The 22,766-nt window shown below is 47.1% G+C and overlaps 1 protein-coding gene across 2 annotated transcripts in view; it reads right to left on the reverse strand.

Annotated features, from left to right (window-relative positions):
- Positions 1–22,766, reverse strand: part of LOC141073066 (uncharacterized) — a 296,352-nt gene that overhangs the window by 13,641 nt on the left and 259,945 nt on the right. The gene's annotated exons all lie outside the window — the stretch shown is intronic.

The raw sequence follows: 22,766 nt of genomic DNA on the forward strand, positions 1-22,766 counted from the left end.
TGCCATAAAGCCCTGATTGGTGGAGGGCTGCAGTGATAGTTGACTTTGTGGAACTTTCTCCCATTTCTTTACTGTATCTATGGAGCTCAGCCACATTGATCTTGGGGTTCTTCTTTACCTTTCTCACCAAGGTTCTTCTCCACCGATTGCTCTGTTTGGCTGGACAGCCAGGTCTAGGAAGACTTCTGGTGGTCCCAAACTTCTTCCATTTAAGGATTATGGAGGCCACTGTGCTCTTAGGAACACTGAGTACTGCAGAAATTCTTTTGTAACCTTGGCCAGATCTGTGCCTTGCCACAATTTTGTCTCTGAGCTCCTTGGCCAGTTCCTTTGACCTCATGATTATTATCATTATTATTTATTGTTATAGCACCATTTATTCCATGGCGCTTTACATGTAAGGAGGGGTATACATAATAAAAACAAGTACAATAATGTTAAACAATACAAGTCATAACTGGTACAGGAGGAGAGAGGACCCTGCCCGCGAAGGCTCACAATCTACAAGGGATGGGTGAGAATACAGTAGGCGAGGGTAGAGCTGGTCATGCAGCGGTTTGGTCGATCGGTGGTTATAGCAGGTTATAGGTTTGTCGGAAGAGGTGGGTCTTCAGGCTCTTTTTGAAGGTTTCGATGGTAGGTGAGAGTCTGATATGTTGTGGTAGAGAGTTCCAGAGTAGGGGTGATGCGCGAGAGAAATCTTGTATGCGATTGTAGGAAGAGGAGATAAGAGGGGAGTAGAGAAGGAGATCTTGTGAGGATCGGAGGTTGCGTGCAGGAAAGTACCAGGAGACGAGGTCACAGATGTATGGAGGAGACAGGTTGTGGATGGCTTTGTATGTCATGGTTAGGGTTTTGTACTGGAGTCTCTGGGCAATGGGGAGCCAGTGAAGGGATTGACAGAGGGGAGAAGCTGGGGAATAGCGGGGGGACAGGTGGATTAGTTGAGCAGCAGAGTTTAGAATAGATTGGAGGGGTGCGAGAGTGTTCGAGGGGACTGAGCAGGAGGTTGCAGTAGTCAAGGCGAGAGATGATGAGGGCATGGACTAGGGTTTTTGCAGATTTTTGGTTGAGGAATGAACGGATTCGTGAAATATTTTTGAGTTGAAGTCGGCAGGAAGTGGAAAGGGCTTGGAAATGTGGTTTGAAGGAGAGATCAGCGTCAAGGATTACCCCGAGGCAGCGAGCTTGTGGGACTGGGAAGAGTGGGCATCAATTTACTGTAATGGATAGGTTCGTTGGGGGAAAGATGATGAATTCTGTTTTGTCCATGTTAAGTTTCAGAAATCTAGCGGAGAAGAAGGATGAAATAGTGGACAGACATTGAGGGATTCTGGTTAGTAGGGAGGTGATATCTGGTCCAGAGATGTAGATCTGTGTGTCATCAGCATAGAGATGATACTGAAAGCCATGAGATTCTATGAGCTGTCTCAGGCCAAAGGTGTAAATGGAGAAGAGCAGGGGTCCTAGGACTGAACCTTGTGGGACTCCAACAGATAGGGGTCGAGGTGAAGAGGTGGTGTGTGAGTGGGAGACGCTGAATGTCTGGTCTGTTAGGTATGATGAGATCCAGGATAGGGCCAAGTCTGTGATGCCAAGGGATGAGAGGGTCTGTAATAATAGGTAATGGTCCACTGTGTCAAAGGCAGCCGACAGGTCCAGGAGGAGGAGGACAGAGTAGTGTCGCTTGCTCTTGGCGGTTAAGAGGTCATTGGTGACCTTAGTAAGGGCAGTTTCAGTGGAGTGGTGTGACCAGAAGCCAGATTGTAAGCGGTCGAAGAGGGAGCAAGAAGAGAGATGGGAGGACAGTTCAAGGTAGACGTGTTGTTCCAGTAGCTTGGAGGCATAGGGGAGAAGTGATATAGGGCGATAGCTAGATACAGAGGATGGGTCAAGAGAGGGCTTTTTGAGGATAGGTGTGATGGAGGCATGTTTAAAGCTTGAGGGGAAAACACCAGTTGTTAGTGATAGGTTGAAGAGATGGGTTAGGGTTGGGATGAAGACTGTGGTGAGGTTTGGGATGAAGTGGGATGGGATCGGGTCAAGTGCACAGGTGGTGAGATGTGATCTTGAGAGTAGATTCTCATTTGGTGTGACGTGCACTGTGAGGTCTTATATAGACAGGTGTGCGCCTTTACAAATCAAGTCCTATCAGTTTAATTAAACACAGCTGGACTCCAATGAAGGAGTAGAACCATCTCAAGGAGGATCACGAGGAAATGGACAGCATGTGACTTAAAATATGAGTGTCTGAGCAAAGGGTCTGAATACTTATGACCATGTGATATTTCAGTTTTTCTTTTTTAATAAATTTGCAAATATTCCTACATTTCTGTTATTTTTCAGTCAAGATGGGGTGCAAAGTGCACATTAATGAGAAAAAATGAATTTTTTGAAGAGACAATCAGTGAGGCCAAAGCCTAATACTCTCTGCTCTGCACTTGGAGGATGAGGACCCTGAGGAGAGGGACAGAGAAGACCCTCGTCAGTCAGATGGAGGAGCAGCACTAAGAAACACAACTTCTCCAAGTTTCCCTCCACCAGGGATGGAACCACACAGGAGCTGGAGAAAGATCCACATTTTAAGACCCTAAATGCAGCGATAAATTAATATCGATCACAACATTTAGGAGCCCGGGAGAGGGCCGATGGTTGTCATGGCAACCCGAGATCGTCATGACAACCTCGGGATCTGCCAGTGACAGGCTGTTTAGACCATGCCAGGAGCACAGTCTAAGAGGCTTCTGTCAATGCAGTACATGTGCAGTGTAATGCATGATATCTGCAGTCAGATTAATAAGTTAAGGTCCCATAGAAGGACTAAGGAAAAAAAGTAAAATAAATCACAAAATAAAGGAAAAAACATGATAATATTTATATAAACACAAATAAAGTACACATATTTGGCATTGCAGTGTCCAGAACGACCCAACCTATAAAAATGTCACACTAATTAACCCCTTGTGAGGTAGCGCTGTCATTCAGATAGGGGATTCTCGCTTAGCCGCCACAAAACCAGATCCAGCACGGGGTTTCCATAAACCAGTATAGTCCATGCGGTTTATTGTGCAGCGTAAACTAAAGCAAGTAACATACAGTTCACATCAGCATAACGTCCTGTGACAGAGCTTCTCTCTGTCCTCCCTGTGGTCACACAGGTTGGCATACACAGGCTCTTCAGCCTCATCATTATCTCACCCACATCAGGGTTTCCTCATGGCTGCTTCTACACGCTGCAGACATCCACTCTCTTCTCTGGGACTCTCAGACGCTGCAGCCGTGACACACAGCCACTCCACAGGCTGGTATCCAGGAGATACTTCTCCCAGCGGGACCTTGCACACTTGGATCAGCCAGGTCCCAGCATTCACCTCATGTGACCTACCCTGGCCACATTATATGGTCCATAGCCACGCCCACCGGGTCACATGACTGACCTCATCACAGGTCCTTCAACCACTCACACTCTTTACAACAGTGTTAATAAACACCCCCCCCCCCCGGGTGGGTTTGTAGGTGACTAGTTCCTGACACACTGAACCAGCACCTCAGCAGTATCACTGCTGATTAACACACACATAAATCTCCATCTCAAGGCCACCCGCCTTGAGATACATAACGGTCATTCAGTATCTTGCCATTCATCCACTCTCCTGGGACATCCATACAGCGCCCCCTAGTGGACACAGTGGTCACTACACCACACCCTTTATGCTTTATCATCATATCACTGAACGGAAAGTGGAATAAAACAAGATCTAAAAGACAAATGTATATAAGAATGTTATCGCTAAAAAGTCATCTTGTCCCGCAAAAAACAAGCTGCCATACAGCTCCATCAGTGGAGAAATAACATACGTATAGCTCTCAGAATAAAGCAATGCAAAAACTATAATGTTTACTATAAAATAGTCTCATTGTGTAAAAAAAAAAAATGTTATAAATGTCGTATCGCTGTAATGGTACTGACCCAAAGTTGTTTTACCACACGGTGAAAAGCATAAAAAAGAGAAAAAAATAAACTTAAAAAACAGTTCCTAAATTGCTGTTTTTTTTGTTCATTCTAACTCCCAAAAAAATCAGGAAAATTATAGCACTCCAAATATGGTGATACAAAAACTTAGTTTAGTAAATAAAAAGTGTCTTTTAGATTTCGGCAGAAGCCAGACATAAAAACCCGATAAAAATCTGGTATCGCTGTAATTGCACCGACCCGGTATGCATTGACGGTGTGCTGGCCAGCCCGCCTAATCGAATAGTAGGGGCGTGACTAATAGGCTGTGAACCAGACACTATACAGTTCCCCTGTGTGAACAGCGCCCTATGCGCGCCTTTATTATGCAATTGTATACTGGGCAGTCACCCCCTCCAGGAATGGGTAGGTGGAGAGTGGCTGTTAATCTGGTATTTTGCACCTGTGTTGCCAACATCTTGCTTTATGGGCTGGCTGCACCCTGCAGAGCATTTGTTCCTAGATCTAGGCAGGTAAGTGTTGCTGCCTTTTTCTCTGCTGTTTAAAAATGAATTTTTGGAGACCTTGAGTCTTCTTTAGTGGCTTTGCTAGTGATATAGGGGAAAGGAACACAGGCAGCCAGGGGTGATACAGGGGGGAGGTGGCGCAGTCAGGGGTAATACAAAGGTAGAGGGGCTCAGTCAGGGTGATTCCGGGGCAAGGGGATTCAGCAGGGGTGATATGGGAGAAGGTGCAGTCAGGGGTGATACGGGGGAGGGGGTGCAGTCAGTGAAAGGAGAGATGAGGTAATTTATCATTTTTCCCTAAGTAATTGGGCCCTCATTTATCCCCAAGTAATTTGTCCCCTCCCCCTCTATCCCCCACCTCATTTACACTTACTTTTAGGCTGGCAGGGGGGCTCTTGTTGAACATTTGTAGCTGTAGCAGGGAGTCCTCTATCTCCCTCTGCTGCTTACACTGTGGGGGAGGGGAGCGCGCTTTATAGATGACAGCAGCTCATTACCTGAGCTATGCTGTACGGCGGGGAGAAGAGGTCACAAACAAAGCTAACACTGATTGGCCCTAGCGCAGCCTATCAGTGTTAGCCTTGTCAAGAGCTGCTTAACCCTTCCGCAGAGAAGAGTGGTGAGTGACAGAAAAAGTCATGAGAACGCAAGAGCGCTGTTACTTACAGTGTGCCGCAGTCTGCAGCAGCCGAACATGATTGTCAGCCGTGTTCTCAGTGACGCCCGCACTGCTCTCCGAGTAGCTCTGAGCACCGGAGCTGGTGACGTCACGCTGGGAGGATGTCCTGTTCGCAGCTCCTCCCAGTCAGTCACAGAGCAGTGCGGGCGTCACTGATAACAGCTGACATGTTCGGCTGCTGCAGACTACGGCACACTGTAAGTAAGGCTAGTTTCATACTAGCGTAAGGAGGAGCTGCGGAGGGATGCAGACTTTCTCCGTGAAGCTCCGCCCATGGTCACACCTCCTCCGGTCAGCTCCGCCTTCGGCGGCATGCGGTCTGCGTACCCTATCTTTTGCATTAGGTATGCAGGCCGTGCTGATGTTTGCGGATGCCTCTGCATCCATAGTTTTGACGGTGCGGCGACCAAACCAAAATGCAACACGTTGCGTTCGGCGCAGGTCACCGCACCGTCAAAATGAGGCATGCTGAGGCATCCACATACATCGGCACAGTCTGCGTACCTAATGCTAAAGATAAGGTACGCAGGCTGCATACCGACGGAGAAGGAGCTGACCGGAGGAGGTGCAGCAGGGGGCGGAGCTTCACGGAGGAAGTCTGCATCCCTCCGCAGCTCCTCCATACGCTAGTGTGAAACTAGCCTAACAGAGCGCTCTTGCATTTTCATGACTTTTTCTGTCACTGTTAGGGGACAGCGGTGCTGGCACACGTGACTTATGTTCACTTGCAGACTGCGTCAAACACTGCCCGCTGCTAAATTGAAATTAATATTCACCCCTCTCCACACCCATGGGGCCTGGGGAGCAATGAATATTCATTTCTCTATCAGCGGGTACAGGTTTTAGCCACAGCAGCTGGCTTCTGCTTCCTGTCACCCGATGCTACTCCGCTGGCATTGGGGGTTCCCATAGTAGCTGTCCACTGGCTGGGAGCCCCTGGAGCAGTGGGGGCCCTAGGCAGCTGCTGGCCAGTATGCCAGCAGCTGCCTATGTCTGGGCTCACCGGAGAGTCCTCTGGATCTCTGGTGGGCCAATCCGACCCTGATCCTAAAGGTGGATGCCTCTTCCGTTGGTGCCGGAGCTGTCCTATACCAAAAGGATGCTCAAGGTTGAAAGCTTTCTTGCTTCTTCTTTTCCAAAACCTCACGAGCGGAGAGGAATTATGCCAGAGGGGTCAGGGAGATGTTGCCAATGAAATTGGTCTTTACTGCGTGGAGATATCTCCTGGAGAGAGCTTGGTATCCTTTTAAGGTTTTTACAGACCATAAAAACCTTACATATCTTCAGACTGCTCGTCTGAATTTGCGCCAGAGGCCAGGTGGTCCTTATTCCTCTCCCGGTTCGATTTTACATACATTTTTTGTCCGAGAAGAATTTACGTGCCGACGCTTTGTCTCGTTCAGTAGTCTCTTCCGAGGATGGGGATGAACCACGTCTAATTGTCCCCTCGAAGAGCCTTCGAACGGTTGCACCGGTGTCCCTTGAGCAGATTTCTCTGGGCAAAACTTATGTACCACCTATCTTGCAGTCTGAGGTTCTCTTGTGGGCACCTACCTCCAAAGTAGGTGGTCATTTTGGCACTAAGAGGACCACTGAACTCTTAGAGAGATCTTATTGTTGTCCTCGGATGGCTCAAGATGTCAAGCTCTATGTGCAGCCCTCCGTTTCCTGTGCTAGGAACCGGCCTTTGAGGCAGAGACCTGCGGGTTTGCTCTATCCTCTGCCTGTGGCGGATAGGCCTTGGAAGATGGTCTGGATGGACTTTATTGTAGATTTGCCCAAGTCCCATAATAATAGTCATTTGGGTGGTCACCGATCATTTCTCTAAAATGGTACATCTAGTGCCTCTGCCTCGTGTAACGCACGAGCACTGGCATTGTTATTTATCACGCATATTTTCGCCTTCATGGATACCTGATAAGATAGTCAGTGACCGGGGTCCTCAGTTCGCGTCTCGATTCTGGAGGGAACTTTGCATCCTGCTCAGTACAGAGCTTACTTTGTCATCTGCATACCATCCTGAGACGAATGGGCTGGTAGAGAGGACCAATCAATCTTTGGTCATTATCTATGGCATTTTGTGTCCGTCAGTCATGACATTTGGTCAGAGTATATGGCCCGGTTTTCTGGGAGTCCTGCTGGTGATTCGGATGCGTCTTCGGACGATTTTGAGGTCAATGCCATTGTCGGGTCTAAGGTGGTACGTGGTAAAAAAAAAAAAATTCTGGTTGACTGGAAGGGTCATGGACCTGGGAACCTATCGAGTACATTCATGCCCCCCAGTTTATTGCGGCTTAAGAGTGTGGCGAACGTTGCCGGGAGGGATGCTAGCGGGGGGGGGGGGGGGGGGAAATGCTAGGCGCCGGGATTCTCCTGCGCACGGGGAAGATCCCAAGCCTTGTCTGCCTCTGCGGTCTCCCATTCGGGCTCGGCCGCTGCGGGTGCTGCTCAGCATAGACGTCGGTCCCAGCCTCTAGCTCAGGCTCGTGGTATTTTATTGCACACATTGAATGACCTGAACTTCTGTAGAAAGTACAGTCTGCTCTTTCCCTTCTTGTAAACCTTCTCCTTATGACATCTCCAAACGAGTTTGCTATCAAGGTGGACCCCAAATATTTGCAGCTCTCAACCATCTCCACCTCCTGGCCAGCAATAGTGATGGATACACCACCATCTCCTTGGTTTTCTTCACATTTAGTTCTAGACAGTTAGTTTGGCACCAATCCACAAAGTCAGAAACCACCCTTCTATATTCCCCCCCCGTCCCCCACAATGCCCCCTACAATCACTGAGTCATCTGAGAATTTTTGGAGGTGACAGATCTGATTTATACTGAAAGTCAGCTGTACACAATGTGAAGAGGAAGGGCGACAGCACTGTACCCTGAGGGGCTCCAACATTGCTCCATACACTGCCAGATACCACCTCCCCCATCCTTAACTGCGGCCTTTCCGTCAAGTAGTCGCTTATCCAGTTCAACATCCCCTCATCTACCACGATATCAGTCAACTTGTTTTGTAGTAGGGGCGTCTGTAAGGTATTGAAAGCACTTGAGAAGTAAAAGAACATGGCTCGCACTGCAGTTCCCTTAATGTCCAAGAATGAATGTACTGTATGGAGCAGAGACACTATCGCGTCATCCACCCCCAATCTCTGCTGGTATGTAAACTGTAGGGGGTCTGTGTAGGCCCTCACCCTTGGGCACAAGTAGGCAAGTACTATTCTCTCCAACAACTTTTTAGCATGCGATGTTAAGGCCACTGGACGATAGTAGTTTAGCGAAGTCGGAAAAGTGATCTTGGGGACCGGCACCAGGCAGGTGGTCTTCCACAGCATTGGCACTCTCTGTAATTGTAGGCTCCTGTTAAACAGGAGTTGGAAGACAGTACACAGTTGCTTTGCACACACTCTGAGGGCATGTGGACTGAGGCCATCAGGCTCAGCTGCTTTGCCAATCACTAGTTTACTAAACTGTTTCCTCACATCGCTTGGGGAGACAGAGAAAGCAGACTGTTTATCCCCCAATGTCAATGCTGCCGATTTTTCCCCTGCTCCATCCATCATTCATGATTATGCTGCTCATGTGTCAGTGATTCTGTTGAAAAACTTGTTCATTTCATTAGCCATGGGCAGATCCACTTCCCCACGCTCCGGCCTTGCCTTAAACCCAGTTAACTGCTTCATGCCCGACCACACCTCCATGGAATTGTTGTGTGACAATTTATTTTCTAATTTAATTCGGAACGCCTCACGGGCATTCTTAATTTTCCCTTTTAAGTCCCTTTGTATCAATTTTAGTTTCTTTGTATCCATTTTAAATGTCATTTTTTTCTTGTTTAGTAAGCATTTCAATTCTTTTGCAATCCAAGGCTTGTTATTTGCATAATCGAATCTTTTTAACTGGTACTACAGTATCAGTACAAAATTTATATAATCAGTTACTCTCCCGACAAGATCATTTACATCATCATGCTCTCCCCTGTCGCATATCACCTCCCAGTCTGTGAGGTCAAAGCAGTCTTGCAGATCCTCCTCAGCTGCTGGAGACCACCTCCTGATTAGTTTTTTAGTCTCTGGGTGTTTGCTGACACCTGGTTGATAAGATGGAGACAATAGTATGAGGTTGTGGTCAGATTTTCCCATGGAAGGTAGTGCAGACGATGAATAGACGTCTTTAACATTTGCATAGAGGAGATCCAATATACTGTTGTCCCTAGTTGCACATTTAACATATTGATAGAACTTTGGAAGAGCCTTTGAGATCATGACTCTGTTAAAATCCCCAGAGATTACGATTAACGAGTTTGGGTGCTTTGTCTGAAGGAGAGCTAACACCCCTGACAACACTTCCTCACTGCCTCTTGCCTGGCGGATGGAGGTTATACATGACTACTGCTATGCAAATGGAGAATTCTCTAGGTAGATAGTGAGGCCTAAGGTCAACTGCTAAGAGTTCATTATTTTGACTGCAGTCACTTTCCTTGACAGTAATATGCTGCTGGTTACACCATCTGTTATTAATGTATAATATCAGCCCACCACCCTTCTTCTCACCACACTTAGCTTTGTCTCTATCAGCCCGGACACAGTGTAAATCACTATATAAGGCCAGAGAAACATGACTTGGATAGAAGCAGAAAGTTGGGTACCTGTACTTATACATGTACAGTGTTGTGATACCTGCATAAGTAGGGACGCCCAGGCAGTGTTGTGAATTTTCTAGTAGTTCTCTGTCTTGGTGGTTGCTTCTCTGATATTCCAGACGGATGTTTAAAAAGTTCCTTGGTGAAGATGTGAGTGTGTACTTTTATCTATTTATATGCATTTAATCTTTGTATGTTAAAATATACAAAAGTGTACACAATCATACTATTCCTTTAATTTTGCACTTTGAAATAAAACTGCGTTATATCGCAAGTAGTAGCCTTCCTTAAAGGGGTTGTCCGGGCTTTTCACATAATCTCAGCACATATCTGGGCTGCAGAATTATGACTTTCTGTCACTAGTTTGCACAGTTTTCTAGATATTCTGAACAGAACGTCTAAGTGGGGGGGTGTTATGGCATTGAAATAAGAACTAGTTGTAACCTCCCACTCTCCTCCAAACATGCCCTCTATAGCAACAACCCCACCCTCCATATAGCTACAGGCCCTCCCGTCCACATGAAGAATCGTCCTGTATTCTGGGACAGGCTGCTCCCATCAGTATTTGTGTCATTAGAGACACAGTGCTCACACATACACTGCACCAAATCTGCTGCTGTGTGAAGACATTAGTGACACAGAGCTGTCTCGTTCACACAGCAGAGGCTTTGTCACACAACAGATTACATCAGTGACTGCCATCCCCTGTGCAGATAAGAAGCTGCAGACCCCCATCACTGGCCATCACACAGTCTGTTCTCACTGCTACCAGCAGCCTGGGACAGTGAGGGAAAGAATTACTGATAATAAGTTATGTATTGTAATCATGGAGTGGCCCAGAATACAGGACGATTTTCCCTCCTCACTGGTTTCACATTCCATAGATAACTGTTCAGCGTGTGTCTGGGGGAGGAGCAGCTGCTCTCTGCAGTGAGGCTGCTGGAGGGGAAGAATTCGTTACTGTGTGATGAGGGCTGCTTCATGTGGACAGGGAGGGCCTGTAGCTATGGAGGGTGGGTTTGTTGCTATAGAGGGCATGTTTGGAGTAGAGTGGGAGGTTACGACTAGTTCTTATTTCAATGCCATAACACCCCCCCTTGGACATTCTGTTCAGAATATCTAGAAAACCGTGCAAACTATTGACAGAAAGTAAATTACTTATTGTCATAATTCTGCAGCCCAGATATGTGCTGAGATTATGTGAAAAGCCCGGACAACCCCTTTAAAGCCATAACCAAACTTCAGTGTCACAACATTGGCAATACACAGATGCTACTACGAGACAGATCCCAGTACCATGGCAGCTGACCCACGGGTCCGGGATGCTGGTTCGGAGAGGGTGCCAAACAGAGCAGGATGGCCACTGGGATGGGTTCAGACTATGCAGCTTCAGGATAGACAGGAAGACCACTAAGATGGAGTTAGGCTGTACAGGTCAGGGTATGGGATAGGACTAGATGAATCAGGACTAGGCCAGATGGAATCAGGAGCAGGTTCAACAGGACGGGCAGGATTGGGAACATGGATAGGATCAGGTACTGATAGGGCGGACAGGTTCAGGAAGCTGGAGTACAGGGACCATAAACCAAATAGACATGAATACATTGATCAACTAAGTTGCTAAGGCACCTCCCAATAGAAGGAGGTGCCTTCAGTACTAAGTGCCTTCCAGCTAGTGCTTCCCAGCTTTTGGATGGGGACACATTAGGAGTGTATGCACTGGAGCTCTCCCACAGGTGCACTAAGCACGCCCCCAGGAAATCTGCCTGATGCGCACAAGGCCTAGAACACAGGACCTGGAACCGAAAACGCGGCAGAGTAACCTGTGCAGAGCAACCTGTGCAGAGCAAGTTGGTGTCCCTGTCCGAGGGTAGTAGCGGAGGCATGCAGATACGCCGGCATTACAAAAATTAGTTTTCAACCACATATGGGGTATTGGTGCACTCAGAAGAAATTGTGTTAACAAATTACACTGTTAGTTTCCTCCCATCATCCCTTTTGAAAATTGTAACGTTGGGGCAACAATTTAGTGGGGAAAAAAAAAATAGTAATTTTTCATTGACTCAGCCCAATTTTGAATCATTCTGTGAATCAATATCATCAGAACATAAATCATATTATAATCATAAATGTATCAAAATCAACCCCATACCTTCACTGGGGGGGCTTATGTAAATTAGCACAATGGACACTACCAATATGAAATTATTACTGAAAACATGGAGTCAGTAGTCCACCAATAAGTATCAGAAGTTATTTTATTAACTCATAACAGAAAGGCATACACAACAATCCATCAACAATTAAAGCAAAAAAAAACAAAACACATGCCAGCAGCCCCAACGCGCGTTTCACGTGTGCTTCTTCTGGGAGACTATCATCGTGGTATTTCACCAGGGGTAATATGGGTAAATACGTAATACTCTTTTTTGCTGGATATATTTGCTTTGAATGTACATGTGGTCTCTAGTATAGAGTAGCACTATATTTCAGACCTCACTCAGTATGCACTGATTATTGTTGTGTGGAAACTGGTACTGATTTCTATCAATTGATCAGCATTCAGCATTTTTTATTAAAACCATTAAACATTAAAGCACTAGCACTTTATGGTAATTGAATCATGTATATGCCTCCCACCTCTATATTAATGTGGGAGTACACGCCACTAATACCCGACTGCCCTGCTGTAATCGCTACTGACCTTTTCCTTAACCCTTTAATGTCCAATGACGGACACAGTCCGTCATTAGACATATCCCCTGCTTTGATGTGTGCTCCGGCGCTGAGCCCGCATCAAAGCCGGGACATGTCAGCTGTTATGAACAGCTGACATGTGCCCGCAATAGGCGCGAGCGGAATCGCCGTCCGCCCGTGCCTATTAACTAGTTAAATGCCGCTGTCAATGCTGACAGCGGGCATTTAAATAGCATTTCTGGCCGCCGGGCCGGAAATGACGTCATCGCCGACCCCCGTCACGTGATCGTTGGTCAGCGTCATGTTGCCTGTACAACCAGAGGTCTCTATGAGACCTCTATGGTTGTTCCAGGCATATGGCTTTCAGCGCCACCCGGTGGTTGGCGCTGAAAGCACAGCAGTAAATCTGCTACATATGGGCGATCTGCTCATCGCCCATATGTAGCAGAGCCGATCGGGTTGCGCAAGCTTCTAGCCTCCTATGGAGGCTATTGAAGCATGCCAAAAGTAAAAAAAAAAAAAAAATTTGAAAAATAAAAAAAAATTAAAAAAACCTAAAAGTTCAAATCACCCCCCTTTCGCCCCAATCAAAATAAAACAGTAAAAAAAAAATCCCACATACACATATTAGGTATCGCCACGTTCAGAATCGCCCGATCTATCAATAAAAAAAAGCATTAACCCGATCGCTAAACGGCGTAGCGAGAAAAAAATTAAAAATGCCAGAATTACGTTTTTTTGGTCACCAAGACATTGCATTAAAATGCAATAACGGGCGATGAAAAGAAAGTATCTGCACAAAAGTGGTATCATTAAAAACGTCAGTCCAGCACGGAAAAAATAAGCCCTCACCCGACCCCAGATCATGAAAAATGGAGACGCTACGGGTCTTGGAAAATTGCGCAATTTTTTTTTTTTTTTAAGCAAACTTTGGAATTTTTTTTCACCACTTAGATAAAAGAGGACATAGACATGTTTGGTGTCTATGAACTCGTAATGACCTGGAGAATCATAATGGCTGGTCATATTTAGCATCTAGTGAACCTAACAAAAAAGCCAAGCAAACAACAAGTGTGGGATTGCACTTTTCTTGCAATTTCACCGCACTTGGAATTTTTTTCCCCGTTTTCGAGTACACGATATGGTAAAACCAATGATGTCATTTTAAAAGTACAACTCGTCTCGCAAAAAATAAGCCCTGACATGGCCATATAAACGGAAAAATAAAAAAGTTATGGCTCTGGAAAGAAGGGGAGGGAAAAATGAAAATTTAAAACCAAAAATACCCCTGGTCATTAAGGGGTTAATTATTGATGGATTGAAGTGTACGCTTTATTGTTATGATTTAATAAAATACCTAATGATACTTATTGGTGGAATATTGACTCCATGTGTTCAGTAATAACACCTTTCCGTGAATTGCCTTAGGGTTAAAAAAAAAATGATCAGTACTCCCCTAGATGAACTCCTCAGGAGGCATAGTTTCCAAAATTGGGTAACTTGTGGGGGTTTCTCCTGTTTTGGCATGTCAGGGACTCTTCAAATGTGACATGGAACCCGCAATCCATTGCAGACAAAATTGTGCTGCAGAATTCAATTGGTGCTCCTTCCCTTCCGAGCCTTGCCATGTGCTCAGTAGTTTTCCACCAAATATTGGGTATTGGCGCACTAAATAAATAAATCGCACAACAAATTTTGGGGTACACTTTCTCCTGTTACCCTTCCGAAAATAATTTCGGTGCTAAAACATTTTTCTAGGACAAAATGTGATATTATATTTTCTCGTCTCTACGTTATAAAATTCTGTGAAGCAACTGCAATTTCAAGGTGCTCACCATAACTCTAGATACATTCCTTGAGGGGTGTAGTATCCAAAATGGGGTCACTTGTGGAGGGTTTCCACTGTTTAGGCCTATCAAGGACATACAAATACGACATGAGGTCCACTATTAATTCCAGCCAATTTTGAGCTCCAAAAGACGAATGGCGCTCCTTCCCTTCCAAGCTCTGCCGTGCGCCCAAACAGTGGTTTTCCATCACATATGGAGTATCAGCGCACTCAAGAGAAATTGCACAACAAATTGGACGGATCACTTTCTATCCTTTCCAAAATTAAAAATTTGGAGCTAAATCAATAATTTTGTGAGGAAAAAATAGGCATTAGACCTACCGGTAATTATGTTTCCAGGAGTCCATCCTGACAGCACCAGGGATGACGTCCCTCGCCTCCTTGCAGGGACAGGAAGAGCACACAAGAGGTTATAAACAGTCTCCACTCCCATTCCCTCAGTGTTTTTCCAAGTACCACACCGTGGATGATGCAACTGAACACTTTATTTACAGAATAATATTACGACATATGACATTAATTCGGGAAGGGAACTATCCGTGCTGTCAGGATGGACTCCTGGAAACATAATTACCGGTAGGTCTAATGCCTATTTTCCAGGACGTCCCTCCTGACAGCACCAGGGAGAATACCAAAGTATCCCCTTAGGGTGGGATGACTGCCTGGAGAACCATTCTCCAGAAAGCAGTTTGTTGGTTAGATAACACATCTAATTTGTAATGCTTACAGAATGTGTCCAACCTGGACCAGATTGCGGCCCTACAGATTTGGTTTACTGAAGCCCCTTCTCTTTCCGCCCAGGAAACTGATAAAGCTCGTGTTGAGTGAGCTTTTAACCCTTCTGGGGGAGGAACACCCTGAGAGACATAGGCTAAACTGATTAGCGATGTTATCCATCTCGCGATGGAGGCTTTTGAGGCTTTTCTCCCTTTGTTTTTCCCCCCAAAGAGTAAAAATAGGTTATGGTCCTGTCTCCAACCCTGTGTGGCCCTGATGTAATCAATCACTGCCTGACGTACGTCTAATTCGTGCAGGGCCCTTTCTTTGCCATTTGAGGGGTTTCTCACAAAAGGTAAACTTATTTCCTGGTTTAAGTTTTGGACTGACGCAACTTTGGGCAAAAAGGTGGGGTCTAATGTCATGATTATTCGATCCTCCCAGATTCGGAGGTATGAGTCTCGGATAGATAGCGCCTGTATCTCACTTATCCGTTTTGCCGTGGTGATCGCCACTAAGAATGCTACCTTCATGGTTCGATGTGAGATGGGCATCTCCTGACTCTGGATAAAGGGATCTGAGCAAAGGGACCACAGGACAAGACTAAGATCCCATGGGGGGACTGACCTCCTGACTGTGGGACGTATCCTCTGAGTTGCCCTGATAAATCTTATTACCCAGGGATGGGAGGCCAAGGGGTAGTCCAGAAAGGCGCTTAATGCCGAGATCTGGACCTTCAGCGTGCTAGGCCTAAGACCTTTATTAAAGCCTGCCTGAAGAAAATCCAGTATCTTTGGGATGTCTGGCTTTCCTTCTGCTGAGTCGGGCCTGCCACAATCCAGACAGAATCTTTTCCAAATTTTGTGGTATATCGCAGAAGTTACGGGTTTTCTGCTGGCCTGAATAGTCGACATGACCTGGTCTGACAGGCCTCGAGCCCTCAGGATCTGCCATTCAGGATCCAGGCTGACAGGTGAAGTCTCCCCGGATCTTGGTGAAGCACCGGCCCTTGGTGAATGATGTCTTTTTTCTGTGGAAGCAGGAGTGGTCGATCTTCTGCCATAATCCCCAGGAGTGGAAACCACCTCCTTTTCGGCCAATAAGGTGCTATCATTAGCACTCTTGCCTGATCCTCCTGAATCTTCCTGAGGATGGCTGGAATGAGAGATATCGGGGGAAATGCATATGAGAGAGTCTGCCCCCACTTTTGGCTTAGGGCGTCTACCCCTTCTGGATTGTACAACGGATTCAGAGAGAAAAACCTGTACGTCTTCGTATTCTTTCTGGTTGCGAAGAGGTCTATCTGCGGTCTTCCCCAGCGCAGTCATAAGTTCTGAAAGATCTCTGTGTTCAGCTCCCACTCCGTGGGACAGATCTTCTGTCTGCTTAAATAATCTGCCACTGTGTTTTGCGACCCTTCGAGGTGGACGGCTGTTACTGAGAGAACCGTATTTTCTGCCCAGGAAAAGATCTTTTTTGCCAGGTCCTGGAGTGCCCAATGGCTTGTTCCTCCTTGATGCCGGAGGAAGGATACCGCCGTCACGTTGTCCGATAGAATCTTGACGTGTTGATTTCTTAGTTTGTCCGGATTTCTTCTTAGGGCCTCCCATATGGCGTAAAGTTCCTTGTAGTTGGAGGAGGTGGATCGCATGTTTGCCGGCCATTCTCCCTGAAGAATTCTGCCTTCTAGGTGAGCCCCCCAGCCCCATTTGCTGGCGTCTGTAGTGATTATGACGCATGGGGAGGTGATCCAGGGGACACCTTTTCTTAGGTTTTGTCGCTGCATCCACCACACCAGGGATCTTTTTGGTGCTGGAGACAAGGCCATTTTCTTGTCTACGGAGGTCTGGTGACGATCCCAGGCGGCCAATACTTGTTTTTGAAGGGTTCTCGCATGGAAATGTGCCCATCGAACACAAGGGATGCAGTATGTCATGAGGCCCAGAGCGCGCATGGCTATTCTGATGGAAACGCGGCCTTTTTGAAGTTCCTTCATGCTGTCCCGTATCCTTGTCTGTTTTTCTCGTGGTACTGTAAGAAGGAAGTTCTGCTTCTGGAATCCAGTAGAACCCCCCAAAAAAAAAAATCTTCATTCTTTCTGGTACTAGGTTCGATTTTTCTTTGTTTATGATCCAGCCCAGAAACTCTAGAACCTCTATTGTCTTCTCCTTGTGTCGCCGTAGTTCTTCTGCCGATCTCGCCACCCGGAAGAAGTCGTCTATGTATGGAATGATGATTATTCCGCAATTTCTCAGGAACGCTACCACTTCTGCGATTAGCTTCGTGAAGACTTGAGGCGCCGAGGCCAGACCAAAAGGGAGACACTGAAATTGAAAGTGGCAGGTCCGATTATGAAGTCTTACTGGAAACCTCAGGAATCTCTGTGATTTGGGTGAATTGGCACCTGATAGTAGGCACTTTTCAGGTCCAGGGTACACATCAGGGCATTCTTGTCTATCAAATGGAACGTGGATCTGATTGACTCCATTCGGAATCTTTTGTACGTGACCCAGGCATTTAAGGGTTTCAGATTTATAATGGTACGGGATTCTCCGGACGGCTTTGCGATGGCAAATAGGGACGAATAGTGGCTCGCCCCAATTTTTGCCCGGGGAACCGGAATTACCACCCTAAGTTTGCCAGTTCTGTCACGTCGACCCACATCTGGGAGTCGTCTTTTATTCTGCAGGGAGAAATGGACCTTTCGGGGGGAGGGGATGAAAATTCTATTTGGTAACCCTCTGCTATTGTTTTCAGTACCCCCTGATTTTTTATGATCTGAGACCACTGGGAACTGAATTCTCTGAGTCGACCCCCTATGTTGGTATAGTCATGTTCTCCTGGATCTAGTACGTGATCCAGAAGGAGGGGCTCTAGATCTTCCAGCTCTAGAGTGGGTGCTACCGTAGGAACCCCCTTGAGAGCTCCCCTGGTACCTATAGTACTGCTGCCTTCTATATCCCCCGTGTCTACGAAAGGGCTGGTCCCTAGGCTTCTTTTCCTCAGGGAACCCTTTCTTTACATCGGATGCTTTTTCTAATATATCATCCAATGCAGGGCCAAAAACTTTTAACCCAGAGAAGGGAAGAGCACAGATTTTATCTTTGGAGGCTCCGTCACCCGTCCAGGTCTTTAACCAGATGGCTCTGCATGCCGAATTCGACAAAGAGCCATTCCGGGCAGCAATTCTAACAGATTCCGCGGATGCATCGGCTAGGAAGGCTGTGGCTGACTGCATGATCAGAAGAGAATCTATAATTTCTTCCCTTGGGGTTTTATTAGTTAAATGTTCCTCTAACTGGCCCAACCATAAACACATAGACCTTGCTACCGAAGTAGCTGCTACGTTTGTCTTAATTAAGGCTGCTGATGTTTCCCAGGCCATCCGCCTTCCAATCCATGGGGTCCCTCAGACTAGACGTGTCCTCACGTCACAGGGACCTCAATCTTGGAAACTACCTCCCATTCTTTTATGTCCTCGGGGTCGAAAGGGAGCCGTCTCTTAAAGTCCCGGGATATCACGAGACGTTTTTCCGCCTCCTCCCATTCCTCCAGGACCATAGCTCGCACATGGCCGTTCACAGGAAATACCACTTTTCTCTGCGCCCTAAGGCCCCCGAACATCATGTCCCGCCTGGACTGAGGTTTCTGGACCTCCTCAATCTGCATTGTGTCTCTGACCGCCTGAACCAGATTGTCTGTATCATCCGAGGAAGAGAGGTATATTTTGCCATACTCTGGTTCGCTAGTGCCCTGCTCGCCTTCTTCCTGATCCGACTCCGAGGAGTAGGACCCTTCCTCCGAACTAAGCTACATCTCCTGTCTGGTTCGCTTAGCACTGGGGCCTGGACTGGCTGGCTGTGGCTGGGCCAAGGTGGCCACAGAAGCCTGGACCTCCTCTCGAATCAGCGATCTCATCTCCGATAGTAGGGACGGCTGTTCGCCTTTCATTACTTTGGCCGTACAAGTGTCACACAGCAATTTCTTGTGCTTGCTGGGGAGCTTAACTCTGCATACAGGACACTTATTGGGCTTCCCTGGGTCTTTCTCCGCCAGTTTGGTCGTGGGAATGGGCGCTGTCAGCTGTGCCTTTTCCTGCATAGTGCAAGAGAGGGACAGTCAGGCTCTGATCTGGGCAGTCCGGGTCTCAGTCGGTCGGTCTGCGCTATGCGCACTTACCCCATCCGGGTCGATTCTGCCCTGGTTCTCCATTGCTGTTTGAGAGCCTCTGCGAGGTCAGGACAGGAGGGTGCTGCCTGTCTCGCTGGAACCGCGCTCTGCTCCTTCAGAACGCCCGCCGGCGGCCTGTATTTCCGGCGCTCTGACGTCACTGGAAGTGCATCGCAGCCTCTCTGCACGTGACTTCCAGTCCCCGCGCTGCAGCCGGCGTCGGAGCTGAGAGCCTCTGCTCTCCGGAGGAAGCAGCTCTACCCAGGGGGCTCATCCTCCCCTGGTCTCTGTGGCTGAGGGACCCCCACCCAGGAGGGTTTCAGCGCCGGGGCCGCTTCGCAGGTGGAAGGATTGGCAGGGCCGCCCGATCCCCCTGGATCCCTCCGGTAAGCCAACTCCTCTTGTGCGTCCCTCCGTGCAGGAACAGGAAGAAACACTGAGGGAATGGGGGTGGAGACTGTTTTTAACCTCTTGTGTGCTCTTCCTGTCCCTGCAAGGAGGCGAGGGACATCCTCCCTGGTGCTGTCAGGAGGGACGTCCTGGAAAACAAAAATTTCATTTTTTCTTTCTACAGTGCTTCAATTACTGTGAAGCACCTAAAGAGTTAATAAACTTCTTGAATGTGGTGTTGAGCACCTTGAGGGGAGTGGTTTTTAAAATGGTGTCACTTTAGGGTATTTTCTGTCACATGGGCCCCTCAATGTCAATTCAAATGGGATGTGGCCCCTAAAAAAAATTGGTTTTGTAAATTTTGTTAGAAAAACTGCTGATAAAGATTCAACTCTTCTAACTTCCTAACAAAAAAAAATGTTTCAAAAATGGTGCTGATATTAAGTAGACATGTGGGAAATGTTTAACCCCATAATGACCAGAGCTTTTTTCGGTTCGTTTTTGCTCCCCTTCTCCCCAGAGCCATAACTTTTTTATTTTTCCGTCAATATGGCCGTGTGAGGGCTTATTATTTGCAGGACAAGTTGTACTTTTGATTGACACCATTGGTTTTACCATGTCGTGTAACAGAAAAACGGGGAAAAAATTCCAAGTGCGGTGAAATTGCAAAAAAGGTGCAATCCCACACTTGTTTTTTGTTTGGCTTTTGTGCGAGGTTCACTAAATGCTAAAACTGCCCTGCCATTATGATTCTCCAGGTCATTACGAGTTCATAGACACCAAACATGTCTAGGTTCTATTTTATTTAAGTGATGACATTTTTTTCCAAAGTTTGTTAAAAAACACACAAAAAAAAACAAACAACAATTTCGCCGAGACCCGTAGTGTCTCCATTTCTCGTGATCTGGGGTTGGGTGAGGGCTTATTTTTTGTGTGCTGAGCTGACGTTTTTAATGATACCACTTTGGTGCAGATACGATCTATTGATCTCCCGTTATTGTATTTTAATGCAACGTCACGACGACTAAAAAAAGCGTAATTCTGGTGTTTTGATTTTTTTTCTCACTTTGCCGTTTAGCGATCGGGTTAATCCTTGTTTTTATTTCTAGATCGGGCGATTCTGAATGCGGCGATACCTAATATCTGTATGTGTGATTTTTTTTATTATTGTTTTATTTTGAATGGGGCGAAAGGGGGGGGATTTGAACATTTGTTTTTTTTATTTTTTCCATATTTTTAAAAGATTTTTTTTTTACATGCTTCAATAGTCTCCATGGGAAGCTAGAAGCTGCCATAGCTTGATCAGCTCTGCTACATAGAGGCAATGCTCAGATCCCCTCTATGTAGCAGATTTACTGCACTGCTATGAGCGCCGACCACAGGGTGGTGCTCATAGCAATCTGGCATGAACAACCATAGAGGTCTCAAGTAGAACTCTGGTGGTCATGCCGACGAACCGATGACCCCTGATCACGTGATGGAGGTCACCGGTGAGCGCATTTCCGGCCGGATGGCTGAGAGCGCTTGTTAAATACCGCTGTCAGAGTTTGACAGTGGCATTTAACTAGTTAATAGACGTGGGCGGATTGCGATTCCGCTCGCAGCTATTGCGGGCACATGTCAGCTGTTCAAAACAGCCTGACATGTCCCGGCTTTGATGCGGGCTCACCGCCGGAGCACACATCAAAGCGGGGGTGCTGCCATCGGACGTACTGTACCATCCGACGGCAGAAAGGGGTTAAGGGCAAAAAAATTCAAAGTTTGAAAATTTACAAATTTTTGTTATTTTCATAAATAAATGCAAAAAATATCGACCAAAACGTCAAAAAAAAATTCAAAAACGCCAGAATTATGTTTTTTTGGTCGCCGCTACATGGCAATAAAATGCAATAACGGGCGATCAAAAGATCGTATCTGCACCAAAATGAGATCAATAGAGACATCAGCTCGGCACGCAAAAAAATAAACCATCACCCAAACCAAGATAATGAAAAATGGAGACGCTACAGATCTCAGAAAATGGCGCCATTTTTGTTTTTAACCAAAGTTTGGATTTTTTTCACACTTAACTAAAAAGAACCTAGACATGTTTGGTGTCTATGAACTCGTAATGACCTGGAGAATCATAATGGCAGGGCAGTTTTAGCATTTGGTGAACATGGTGTTAAAAAAACCCCCCACAACTGTAGAATTGTATTTTTCATCACTTTCACTGCACTTGGAATCTTTTCCCTCTTTTCCACTACACGATATGTTAAAATCAATGGTGTCGTTCAAAAACACAACTCGTCCTGCAAAAAACAAGCCCTCACATGGCCATTTTGAAGAAAAATAAAAAAAAGGTATGGCTCTGAGAAGAAGGGGAGCAAAAACCGAAAATGCAAAAAGGAAAATAACTCCAGTCGTTAAGTGGTTAAATATGCCCGCTCCCAGCAGTTTCCCAGCTGTGAGGTTGTAGGACGGGCTGCGTAAAGACGTCTGCTCGAGAGGTCGGGTGAGGGCAGCGTCCTGTCCGGTATCGTGAATGCGCTTTCCTGCCACCAAACCTGACAGAGCGCGCGGAGGAGACAGAGCGCGCGGAGGAGACAGAGCGCGCGGAGGAGACAGAGCGCGCGGAGGAGACAGAGCGCGCGGAGGAGACAGAGCGCGCGGAGGAGACAGAGCGCGCGGAGGAGACAGAGCGCGCGGAGGAGACAGAGCGCGCGGAGGAGACAGAGCGCGCGGAGGAGACAGAGCGCGCGGAGGAGACAGAGCGCGCGGAGGAGACAGAGGGCGCGGAGGAGACAGAGGGCGCGGAGGAGACAGAGGGCGCGGAGGAGACAGAGGGCGCGGAGGAGACAGAGGGCGCGGAGGAGACAGAGGGCGCGGAGGAGACAGAGGGCGCGGAGGAGACAGAGGGCGCGGAGGAGACAGAGGGCGCGGAGGAGACAGAGGGCGCGGAGGAGACAGAGGGCGCGGAGGAGACAGAGGGCGCGGAGGAGACAGAGGGCGCGGAGGAGACAGAGGGCGCGGAGGAGACAGAGGGCGCGGAGGAGACAGAGGGCGCGGAGGAGAGAGCGCGCGGAGGAGACAGAGCGCGAAGTAAAGCAGGAGACGACCTTTGTAGGTGACGGAGGAGATTCAACATCTATCTCATCAGCCT

This window comes from Dendrobates tinctorius, unplaced genomic scaffold, assembly GCF_039654945.1.
Source record: "Dendrobates tinctorius isolate UK_male_01 unplaced genomic scaffold, ASM3965494v1 ptg000296l, whole genome shotgun sequence".
Classification (NCBI taxonomy): Eukaryota; Metazoa; Chordata; class Amphibia; order Anura; family Dendrobatidae; genus Dendrobates; species Dendrobates tinctorius.